Source organism: Trichechus manatus, unplaced genomic scaffold (assembly GCF_000243295.1).
Source record: "Trichechus manatus latirostris isolate Lorelei unplaced genomic scaffold, TriManLat1.0 scaffold00023, whole genome shotgun sequence".
Lineage (NCBI taxonomy): Eukaryota > Metazoa > Chordata > Mammalia > Sirenia > Trichechidae > Trichechus > Trichechus manatus.
In genome coordinates this window covers 6,235,601-6,248,459 of record NW_004443959.1, presented here as the reverse complement: position 1 = coordinate 6,248,459, position 12,859 = coordinate 6,235,601, and the positions used below count along the sequence as shown (strand labels likewise).

General features: G+C 40.6%; 1 long non-coding RNA gene across 1 annotated transcript; it reads left to right on the top strand.

Annotated features, from left to right (window-relative positions):
- Positions 1 to 1,317: 1,317 nt before the first annotated feature.
- LOC111819973 (uncharacterized) lies at positions 1,318 to 11,527 on the top strand. Its single transcript, XR_002823539.1, has 3 exons — positions 1,318 to 1,636; positions 4,628 to 4,710; positions 11,208 to 11,527. It is a non-coding gene; the product is annotated as an uncharacterized LOC111819973 (long non-coding RNA).
- The last annotated feature ends 1,332 nt before the right edge of the window (positions 11,528 to 12,859 follow it).

Sequence of the window (12,859 nt, the reverse complement as noted above, 5' to 3'; positions counted from 1 at the left end):
ACCATCAGCTCTGCGGGAGAAAGATGCAGCAGTCTGCTTCTGTAAAGGATTACAGCTTTGGAAAACCTATGGGGCAGTTCTACCCTGTCCTGTTGGGTCTCTATGAGTCGGAATTGATTCGATGGTAATGGGTTTGGGGTTTTTTTTAGTGGCTTTAGAAAGCATTGGTTGAGTTTCAATGCCTTTCTCTCTTTCTCCTTCCTCCTTTCCTCTTTTCTTCCTTACACCTTCCTCTTCACCCCAGATGTGAGTAATGCACACACACCCTTCAGAATTCCTTAATTTATACAGAAATTTGAAGTTAGTTTTATGCCTTTTCAAGCGTTTGGGAAAATTGCTGTTCATTTTAATTTCTTTCACAGCTTTCATTACCACATTACCACTCCACCTTCACCCCAACCTCTGGTGTCAGTATAAAAAATGAGTTTAAACCTGTGTGTACTGGGGACAAGGGAGGCAGGAAGGCTGGGTGGGCAGGGATGGCAAAGCAAAGTAAGCTTGACTTGATTTGATGGCAAAACATCTGAGAGACAGGATCACATTGATGGTTTTTAATTCCAGCTCTAATATGAAATGGATTTCCAGCTGGGGAAAACTATTGCTATTGTAACATAGGAAAAAATGACACACACAAAAACACACACAGAGAGATTGAGGGAGAGGGAGGGAGACAGAGAGACTGAGAGACACAGAGAAAGACACAGAGAGTGAGAGAGGGATTGAAACTAAAACCTGAGTAAGTGTTTTGGAGACAAACACATCAGAGCTCAAGTCCTAGATTTGTCACTTACTATCTTTGCTGAGTTTTTAACCTCGGTGGTATTAGTTTTCCTCATCTTTAAAATGAGAGAGCTATATGAGTATCAAATGAAATAATGTAAAAATTCATTGTCTAATGCCTGTCATAACGTAGGTGCCTCATATGTAATAATCCCATTGCAGTTGAGTCGATTTTGACTCATAGCAACTCCATAGAACAGAGTAGAACTGCCCCATAGAGTTTCCAAGGCTGTAATCTTTACAGAAGCAGACTGACACATCTTCCTCCCACGGAGATGCTGGTGGGTTTGAACTGCCGACCTTTCGGTTAGCAGCCAAGCACTTAACCGTTGTGCTACCTGGGCTTCTTTATGTAAAAATAGCTACTACTTATTGTTTATTATGTCATCTCTCTGCCGTCACCCCATCCACCTCAGAATCACAACCATAGGGCCAAGCACAGAGAACCTCATTATGAAATGGAGTGAGAAAGGGGCCCATTCCCATGGGATGGGACACTCATTACTCGAAACATGTGACCAGGAGGTCTCTCTCAGCCCTGATGATCCCAGAGAACCTTCACTCTAGCTTTGTCTATTTCTTTACAGTTCCGAGGTAAGGTACAAAGACAGATGCACATAGAAGAGGTAAACTTCCCCTCTTTAACCTTAAATGACGGCCATTTTCTTTCAGATTACCTGAAGAATTTGAGTGGTTTCCCAAGGCAGAAGCACATGCATTTTAATAAAGAGTTTCAGTGAGTCAGTGAAAACAGACAAGTTTGGCGAAACTTCCTAAGGGATTTCTTTGACATTAAGCACATTAATATCATGGAAGCCAACGGTGACAGTGCATAGAGAAGATCGAACTGTGCAAGGTCAGTAATCAAACATGATCAGATCACACTGCTGCAGACTCCTGTTCCCCAGAGTTAGAACACCAAGCTAAAAATATGACTTCTCCTAAAAATATGACTCCAGTGCACACATTTCACACAGTCTGTGGCTACAGATAAAATTCTGCCGTGGCTGTAATCTCTTCTTTGCCCCTCTCTCATATAGATCCTAACGGGTGATGAAAACAGTATGGGATATCAAGTAACTTCTTTGGGTGCAAATCTCAAAATCCACCAATGCTTAGTTGCATAAACTGGCCTACTTACTCATGGGGCTCAACTTCCTCTTCTGTTCAATCAGATTATTAACGTGCACCTCTTACAATGTCAGAATTAAATAAGGAATGCTACCTATGAAGCCCCTAGCAAAGTTCCTGGCACACAACAACTTAATAGCTGCTCAAAAATGGTTTGAACTCAGTATACAATACTGTGGAAGCCAGTACAACTTACACAAGGAAAGGTCATGGAAGCTCCATAGACACATCCAAACTCCCTGAGGGACTGAACTGCTGGGCGGAGGGCTGTGGGGACCATGGTCTTGGGGAACATTTAGCTCAATTGACATAACACAGTTTATAAAGAAAATGTTCTACATTCTACCTTGGTGAGTAGTGTCTGGGGTCTTAAAAGCCTGTGAGCAGCCATCTGGTCTCCCCACTTCAGGATCAAGGGAGAATGAAGAAAACAAGATACAAGGGAAAGATTAGTCCAAAGGACTAACGGACCACAACTACCACAGCCTCCACCAGACTGAGTCCGGTACAACTAGATGGTGGATGGCTACCACCACTGACTGCTCTGACCAGGATCACAACAGAGGGTCCCGGACAGAGCTGGAGAAAAATGTGGAACAAAATTTTAACCCACAAAAAAAGACCAGACTTACTGGCCTGACAGAGAATGGAGAAACCCTGAGACTATGGCCCCCGGACAACCTTTTAGTTTAGTAATGAAGTCACTCCTGAGGTTCACCCTTCAGCCAAAGATTAGACAGCCCCATAAAACGAAACAAGATTAATGGGGCACAACTGTCCAGGGACAAGGACTAGAAGGCAAGAGAGGACAGGAAAACTGGTAATAGGGAACCCAAGTTTGAGAAGTGACAGTGTTGACATGTCATGGGGTTGTTAACCATTGTCATAAAACAATATGTGTACTAACTGTTTAATGAGACACTATTTGTTCTGTAAAGCTTCATCTAAAGTAAAATTAAAAAAAAAAAAGAAATATTTTGATCAACTACTTGGTGCTGGTTCTCTTTGCCATAGAGCATGCTGAGAATTATAAACTATCTTTAAGGAAGATGAAAGGATACACAAGTTGGGTTCGAGCTGAGTTATTCAGGACAGCAGGGGTAATGTGCTAACACCCCAGACGTGCTTTTTCCTTGCTCTTTGTTGTGGTTAAAAATATGTTCATACATTAGTTGATACTCCTCCCTTCAAGAGGTAGTACTTACCCACCCCAGCCCACCAGCTTGAGTGTTGGCTAGACTTAGTGACTCACCTCTTATGAATAGACTAAGGTATAAGTGACAGTGTGTGACTTTCAAGACTAGGTCATAAATGGCATTTTGACTTCCACCTTGCTCTTTCTCTTGGTTCACTTGCTCTGGAGGGAGCCAGCTGCCAAGTCCTGACGACCCTCAAGCAACATGTTTTTTTTTGTGTGTAAAAATATATCTCACACAACGTTTGCTAATTCAACTTTTTACAGGTGCACAACTTATTGACAACAATTATATTAAGTGGCTGTGCAACCATCACCCTCAGTCAATGTGAATTTGCCATGACTATAAACTGAAACTCAGTTAAGCAAATGCTCTCTCCTACCCCCTCCCTCCTGTCCCTGGTAACCACTAGTAAACGTCGGTCTTCATAAAAAAAAAAAAAAAAAAAAGGTTTGGTCTCATCCTCTACTCTTGACATCATTGTAGTTTTTAAACATGAAGAGAGAAAGCAAGATGCTTGAAGTCAAAAGACTTGAGTTTGAGATCTAGCTCTGGAATTTACCGACAAAATGATTATAGAAAAGGCATCAAACCTTCCTGTGTTTGTTTCGTCATCTGTACAATAAAGTTCATGATTCTTTTTTTTTTTTGCCTGATGTTATTGTTGCTCAAGTTTAAAAGAGATAGCTGCTGTTGTTTGCCATTGAGTTAATTCCAGTCATAGCAACCCTACAGAACAGAGTAGAACGGCCCCATAGGGTTTCCAAGGAGCAGCTGATGCATTTGAACTGCTGACCTTTTGGTCAGCGGCCTAAGCTCTTAATCACTTCGCCACCAGGGCTCCAAAAGAGATGATAAGAGAAAGAATTTTATACTGTAAAGTGTTAGAAGAGTGGTCAGTAAATAGAAGGGTTTTGGGTAGGAGAAGTGTACACCTCAGAATAATCTCTACATTAATAGCATGAGATTAAAAATTCTCTTCCCTGAAATTCCAAGACCGAATTTTAGGTATGGTAAGAGGCATGTATTTTTACAGAAAGTGTTTACCGTCTAGATAATTCTAACATGTAGTCCCTGGTGAGAATCATCCCAGTATGAAAAATGTGGTATTGTTATGAGAACCAGTGAAGTATAAATAATAGTGCTATCCTTGATTTCAGGTCTTCTGCATACATTATTGGAGCCCTGGTGGTGCAGTGGTTAAGAGTTATGGTGAGCTACAGCTGCTAACCAAAAGGTCGGCAGTTCAAATTCACCAGCTGTTTCTTGGAAACCCTATGGGGCAGACTTACTCTGTCTTATAGGGTCACTGTGAGTCGGAATTGATGTGAAGGCGTACATTATTTGGCATAACGGTCACCACTAAATTATAATGTGTACATTATTATCCTTATATTAATGACACAAAAAATTAAAAAAAAACTATGAATTATATTACGACAGGATGAGCTGAAGTTGTAGAGCTTGAATTCAGTCATAAGCCATTCTTACTGTCTCCATCCAAACCCTTTGCTCTTTAGAATGTCTCACAATCCGGTAACCAGCCGTGAAGGTCAAAGGCTCAGACAGGAGACTCCATCCAGCATCACTCAATGGATAGCAGGTGAGTCGTAAGTTTTCCATGTCTGTTTCCTAACCTGGTTAATGAATATATGAATGGATGAATGAGTTATGTAGGACATTTCAACAACAATATTTAACTCCTACCACTTGTCTAGAAGACCAAAATTTATCAGTCCAAAATTTGAGTTTTTCTCGGTAGACAGTATGGATTTATTTTTTTTGATCAAAATATCATAGGTAAGATAGTAATAATAAAATATTACAGGAAACTTAATGAGATTGGAGTATATCCTGATACTTATGAATCCCATGTCTGAAAACTACCCTAGAGATCCAACGGTAGTGCTCTGTGGGGGAGCTCATCCTAGTATCCCCCCCTTCTCCACTGGTAATAACTTTCACGAGCCCTGCCATATCATAATGCCTTCTGCATCCCAAACAAATGAGGTTTTTGTAATTGTCTGAATGGCTTAAAGGTCTTGAAAATAAGTATACAAATTTCAGAAAAATAACTTAAAATTATGCTAATTAATATTTTAAACATCATACTTCATTGTCAATAGAAAACCTAACTTCAAAGGTGAACTGTAAGCATCATCTCATGGAGAGACCTATACATCCACACCATAGATACCTGGTTACCAAAGATGGCCACCCATAATGAATGCCTCCCCACTCCAGGCGCACGTCTCCCTCCTTCTATCAAAAGTGGAGTCAGATTCCCTTCTTCTTGAATCTAGTATGGTTTGTAACTTGTTTTAACCAACATAAGGTGGTATGCTGCTTCTGGGCCTAGCCCTTAATAAGCATGGAAGCTTTCTGTTTTGCTTTCTTGAAACCCAACTGCCCTGTGAAGAAAGTTCAGGCTCTCCTTCAGGAGTGAGAAGCTACTTTGAAAAAGAGCTACCATATGGGGAGACAGTCCATGTGGAGGAGAACTGAGACACGCTAGTTGTTATGGGTTGGATTGTATTATCCCAAAATATGTATTGGAATCCTAAACCCTATACCTGTGGATATGATCCTGTTTGGAAATAGAGTTTTCTTTGTTATGTTAATGAGGTAACATCGGTAGTGGGTGTGTCTTAAACCTAATCAATTTTGAGTTATAAAAAGAGCAGATTAAACACAGAAGTAAGCCCAAAAGGGCGGTAGAGGGGCAAAGACAGATGCTGTGTAAGGATCTCAAAGGAACAGAGGAACGCTGGGCTACAGGAGCTGAAAAAGATAAAGATCTTCTTCAGAGTCTACACAGAGAGAGGGAGAAAGAGAGAGAGAGGCCTCCCCTAGAGGCGGTACCCTGAATTAGGACTTCTAGCCTCCTGAACTGCGAGAATATAAATTTCTGTTCTTTAAAACCATTCACTTGTGGTACTTCTGTTACATCAGCACAAGCAATTTAAGACACCAGCCAACGGGCAGCACCAAGGCCCAGATATGTAATAGGGGCTTTCTTAGACTTTGTAGACCAGCCCAGCCACCAACTGAATGCAAAGCCACTTGAATGACCCTAGCTGATACCACATGCAAGAGAAGAACCAACGACTCAATGTTCAGTACCATGAGAAGTAATACATCATTGTTGTCTTAAGTCACTGAGTTTTGGGGTGGTTTTCTATGCTATAAAAAAATGACTAAAATTAAACCTCAAATCAGGGTGCCTCTGGTGTTCTGTGAAGTGAATGGGATGTGGTGTGTGTGTGTGCAAGGTGTGTGGCGATCTATACACTTTCCTGATAGCACTCTATGGAGTCTCCTGACACCATAGATGAATAAATAAGTGATCTGTTCAGCTAAGCAGCTATAATTTATTTATGCTGTATAGCAAGGATGTGCATATTACAGTTGTCTCTGATGTTTGCAAAAGCTGCAGTTGAAAGTTTACTATAGTTTACTCCATAGGGCTTCTGATAAAAGTTATACATCAGTCAGCTCCCTCAAAAACTATCTTTTTCTTTTTTTTAAGATCTTGTTGTATTCCACACTCATTCCTTCAATCGAAACTGCTTCATCAACTCTTGGGGAAATGCCCCATTTGTCTCTTGACAAAACTGATGTAAAACAATCAACGCCATTTCAGTCATGTAACATGAGAAGATTCACATTATATTGAAGTTGAAATCTTGGGTTTAAAAATGAGTGGAATTCCAAAACCAGGTCCAATGCTCTACACTTAGTATCATCTTCTATGTGGAGAGAAGCGATCACTGAAAAAACCCATAGCTTATGAGTTAGCTTTCCCTACCTCAGTCTTCTCAGATAGGCAAGTTGCGGGTATTAGCTCTCTATTGTGGTATAAAAATTAACACAGACTTAAAGGCTTAAAACAACATATATTGGTTACCTCATAGTTTCCATAGGTTGAGAGTCCAGGCAAAGCTTAACGTGGTCTTCTACTCAGAGTCTCACAAATCAAGATATCATCTGGGCTACATTCCTTTCTAAAGCTCCCTCAGAGTCTTCTTCCAAGATCACATGATCACTGGCAGAGTTTAATTCCTTGTGGTTGAAGGACTGAGGTTCCCATTTTCTTTCTGACAGTCAGTCTGAGGCCACTCTAAGCTCCTAAGACCACCCACAGTTCTCTGCCACGTGACACTCTTCCTGGCCCTCGCAAAGCATGGCAGCTTCCTTCTTCAAGGCCAGCAGGAAAATCTCTCATTCCAGTGTGCTATGATGGAGTCTTATCTAACGTAACATAATCAACGTAGAAGAGTGGCTATCCCATTCCCTTGGCCGTATTTTATCATCTAGAGGTAAATCACAGGTTCTACTTCCACTCAAGAACAGGGGGCTATATACAAACATGACTCATTAAGGGTCATTTTAGAATTCTGCTTACCACATTGTGTTAGGAGAGGTTGCTCCCAAAATTGCAATTACAACACCAGCAGCATGCAGAAGAGTTCTCAGATAGATTTTGATTCTGCTAGAAAAAGGTACACAAAAAGCCATTGCTGAACTAAAAGATGCAGCTCAAGTTAAGAGGTAGATTGTTAAGGTAAAGGACAAAGATGCCACTGTAAAAATTCATACGAAAAGTACCAAGGGTGTTGCGATGAAAATTGCTACATGAAAATCTGAATATCTTAAGTGTGTTTGAAAGAAGTGTGCCTTCCTCAATGATTATTTTAATTAAATACTGAGGTACTCCGTTGGAAGCTTGCCAATATTCTTTTTTTCCTGAATTTTCCCAAATTAGTTTGAATAGCTGTATGAAAATGAATCTAAGTTGTAGAAAAGTAACTGTTCGTCGTGATGGTTCCTGCTAAACATTTTTCAGTGACCAACTTATTTACTTTTGTGGAGGCAAATTTTAACTCGGCACCCACATTATGCTGAGCAATTCCATGCAAATAACTGCATTTAATCTTAACAATGAGATAATGCTACTTCCATTTTCAGTTGTATAAAACAAGGCCCAGAGAAATAAATAATTCTCTCCATCTAGATTGTGGTTGCCTTAAGAGCAAGGAGTATGTCTTAGTCATCTCTGTACGGAGTGCCTTCAGACCAGAGGCAATCAATCAGTGGGAATCACACAACTGCTAAATGGTTATCAGGATTAAAACCCCAGTTCCTCTGACTTCAAAGCCTATGTCATTCTACTTCACCTTAGCATCCTTTTCATCAAAGTTAGGGATTCTTCCTTTTTTCTTGGATCTCTGTCAAATGATCCTGGGTGGCCAGTGTGCATGTTACTCATCAGAAGGAATGCTTTTGGTATTCCAGACAGGGAACCACCCAGCAGGAAATGGTTATGAATTCCAAAAACTGACATGTCTGGGGCATGTAGCAGGGAGGGAGATGAGGGAGGTCAGGCACAGGACTAGAGTGAGACAAGTAACATATGCGCCTTGGCTGTGAAATATAAGGGGCACCAGAAAACTAGGTAATCATGATGTTATTAGTTGCTGTCAAGTTGATTCTGACTCATAGTGACTCCATGTGTGCAGAGTAGAACTGCTCCATAGGATTTTCAAGGCTGTGACCTTTTCAGAAACAGATTCCCAAGCCTGTCTTTCAAGATGCCTCTGAGTAGGTTTGAACCACCAACGTTTAAGCTAGTAGTCAAGTGCTTTACCATTTGTGCCACCCAGTAATCTCCTCAGTAATCATGATAAATAAAGTTTATGCAATAGTTTGGAAAAAATAAAAATTAATGAATATCCATGATGAATAAAACATCAAAAGTTTAAATAAGGACGGGATCTGACCCTGTGCTTGCCCAGCTCACTTCTCTTGCTTTATCTTCATCCCAACCCTGAAGGAAGAGATGGTAATAGAGGAAAGCAGTTAGAGTAGGGTCAGACCGAATGAGGAGTAATAAAGGAATCTCTTCTCCCATCTCCTTGTCTTCCAGGAAGCAGAGGGGGTGAAGGTGGTGGAGAAACAAAAGATTTCTGTTACCCAGGGTTTAGATTCCAGAAAAGTGACTGGGATTTCTAGAACACCTGCTAAAGCAAAGAAAAACTTATCAAGTGAATTCCCCAATCCATGTTTTCACATGGCAAGATTGGGAAACCACAGACTTGTGTGCTAGTCTGTACTCCAGCTCTCAATTATTGTGTGACATGGGGCCGGCTGTTCCCTTCTCTAGGCCTCAATTTACTCATTTGTAAAATGGGAGTTTTGGAATGGATGCTTTTTGAGGTCCCTTCCAGCTCAGACATTCTAGAAGGGTATGGATTTGCAGCTCCCAAGGTGAACACTCTGTCCCTTTCTCATGGTGGAAGTGCAGGATTACAGAGAAACCTTTCCAATGTGTCAAACTTGAACATCTGCTGTCTTATGGGCTTTCTTGAGTCAGTTTGGTGGTCTGTGTCAAAAGAAGAGGCTAGTAGTAGTTCCCATTGGTCCCCAGAGGCCAGGGCCGTAGAGGGTCAATTGAAGTACTCATCTTCTTGTGACTTAGGGCATTGAAGCTGATATTATAATATTGTTCAGTTACCTCATAACTGTGTTTGTATTTAAGATAACAGCTACCATGCAAGGATCCATCAGACTCTGGGTAGTACAAATGATTAATATACTTGGATGCTAACCAAAAGGTTGAAAGTTCAAGCCCACCCAGAGGCACCTCGGGAAAAACGCCTAGCAACCTACTTCTGAAAAATCAGCCACTGAAAATCCTGTAGAGCATAGTTCTACTGACACACACAGGGTCGAAATAAGTTGACATTAACTTGATAGCAGCTGCTTTGTTTTTTTCTTTGTTTGAAGGATCCATCATTATGTAACAATATTTGAGAGATAAGATGTCGTAGTGGTTGGCCCCATGCATGGCTTACTGGTTTAGAGTACTGTCCCTCTCTGTCATTAACTGCATCAATCAGGGTGCAGCCAGGTGGCAGAGCCATGTGAGTTACCTGAATAGAGGACATTTAACATAAATGGTTGTTAACTAGGTACAGTAAAACCTGTGAAAGCTGGAACTCTACAGGACTGCCTTGTTTCTCCGGGTCTCGCGAGTTTTCCGCCTTTGATGTGGTGCAGTCTTAACACTTTTCTATTGTTCTCTATTGGTAGAAAGTATTTGAGTGTTTCTTCTCTGACAGGGTTCCACCTTACACGGGTTCCAGCTTTTACAGCTTTATTGCATAAATTTGTTAACTAGGTAAATTAAAGGGTCTGTGCAGAATTGTGTGTTGTGGAGTGGAACTGCACTATAGGGTTTTCTTGGCTTTAATCGTTATGGAAGTAGATTGCCAGGTCTTTCTTCCATAGTTTCACTGAGTGGATTCGAACTGCCAACCTTGAGGTTAGTGGTTGAGTGCAAACCACCGGCACCATTTAGTGTAAGGTATCAGAGTTAGAAATTGCAGGAAGCAGCTACCACACCTAGGGTTTAGGGAACAAAGGAAATAGTTGGGAATGATTAAATCTTTGAACAGAACTGAACAAAGACCTCTGAGGAGGGGTGCTGGCCAGCTGGTGTTGGTATTTTGAGGAGTGCACAAGGAAGCTTGTTCTGCAAGTGCTGGAAAAATGTAGAACTGGATTCAGCTGCTGCTATGAGAAGGAACTGCTGCTGCCAGGGTGAACAAGTGTCACTTGGGTGTCGCTCGTGGGACTGGCAAGCAGACAGGAAGTCACACAGGAAGCAAACCAGAAGTAGCAAGTCCCTCCAGCCTTGCAGAGCTGAACAGGAATTTAGCTGGCAATGTAGAATATGCTTTGTGAAGTCCCCATCCCAGCATTTCAAAGTACAGTGTAGAAGAGAGGGTTTGCTGTTGAGAGTCAATACCTTATTAACTGACACAATAGCTCTTTGACCTTAGATAAATCATCTAACCATTTTGTGCATCCATTTCCCATCTGAAAATAGGGAATAATAGTGGTATCCTCTTCATCAAGTTGCCATAAAGGTTAAATTAGTTAATACAAGTGCTTAAAACAGTTCCTGGGACAAAATAAGAGCTCAATAAAACTTATCTGCTATTATTTTACAAAGAAGAGAAAGAGAGAACAAATATGTCTGCTTTGTCTGAGTTCCTAGATTGGCATTTTCCATACATTTTGTGGCTTCATTTCCAGAGTGACTCCGAGAAGAGAGCGTCATTTTCCTGATGTTCATACGTGAGGAGACTGAGGCTTGGTGATTTGAATAGTTTACCAAAGGCTCTCAGGTAAAAGGACTTTGTTGAGCAGGAATTCAAGTCTAGATGCGTTTGACTTAAAAAACCATACTCTATATACGGCAACATACCACTTCCCCTGGATCAAGAGAAAAAAGGTAATTCTAATTTTGATTTCATCCCTCACTTATGAAAAGTTAAGCTAGGCTTTATCTCCTTGAGCTAAAGATAAACCATCCATAAAATTAGAATAAAACATTAGCTTCCAACACATGGTCAAACTTTTTAAAAATAGCAAAACTTATCTCAATAGACAGCAAGTCTAACAAGATAAAATACTCAGGGAAGAACACAAAGTCTTATATGGTAAGTTCTGTGATAACATGACATATGTGTTCCTATAATGTGGTCCAATAAATCACAGCACTATGCAAAAGCGTACAATAGAAACCACAGAGCTTATGGAAAAAATGGGGTTACAAAACTCAAAAACATCATCAACGATACATGCAAAGAGATGGGTACCTTATAAAGATGGTAACAGCATTTTACACATGTTAAATGCTTTAGAAAGACATAAATATCACAATAAATATGGCATTGGTGCAGTGGTTAAGAGCTACGGCTGCTAACCAAAAGGTCTGCAGTTCAAATCCACCAGCTGCTCCTTGGAAACCCAATGGGGCATTTCTACTCTGTTCTATAGGTTTGCTATAAGCCAGAATCGACTCGATGGCAACTTTGTTTTTGTTTTTTTTTTACCCTTTTAAAAGATCTGGAGTTTGCATGTGGAAATGAGTGTCAGAGGATTGCAGCTTAGGAGTTATTGTGAAGTGAGGGAAGGAGGATGATCTGGAATCTGAGGGAAAGCTATGACACCAGATGTGGATGATGTGGTTTATGACACATTGTGAACTGAGGTAGCTGGTAGATGACTGAGATGTGTGCATTTTGTATACTCCTGTGGAGCTGGGTTCAGCTGGGTGCAGTGTGCTGCAGAAGAAATAATGTATATGCAAATTAATATTTACATTAGGCTCAAAATGTTTCCTAATATAACAATTGCATTGGAACAAATTCAAAACAAGTATTATAACAAAACTGGCTACTGTTTGCTTAAAAAACTTAGCCAGAAAAATAGAAGATACAAGATAGAAGAGACGAGAGTTAACAGCAGTGCAGGTGAGAAGGTCTTCCAAGTTATCATCAGCACAGTATGACACTAGGATGCTGGGTTAAAGAAACCTCAAGTTGCTTTAAGAAAATACATAGAGTGACAACAATAGTAACAATAAAACAGCTCTTCAGTGTTTAGCCTATGCTAGCTAGAAAGCTGGGTGATTTACTCTATTATGTCATGGTATCTCATTGATTCTTCACAGGGATACTATGAGGAATAGTTTTGCAGAAGAAGAAATTATGATGCAGAAGTTTTAAGTAACTTTCTCTTAGAGTTGGCAATCTGGAATTTGAATTTAGGCCTTTCTGTTCCCAAAGTGGAAACACTGTTGGTGGCATAGTGGTTAAGAGTTCGGCTGCTAACCAAAAGGGTAGTTCAAATCCACCAGGCAGTCCTTGGAAACCCTACGGGGCAGTTCTACTCTGTCCTAT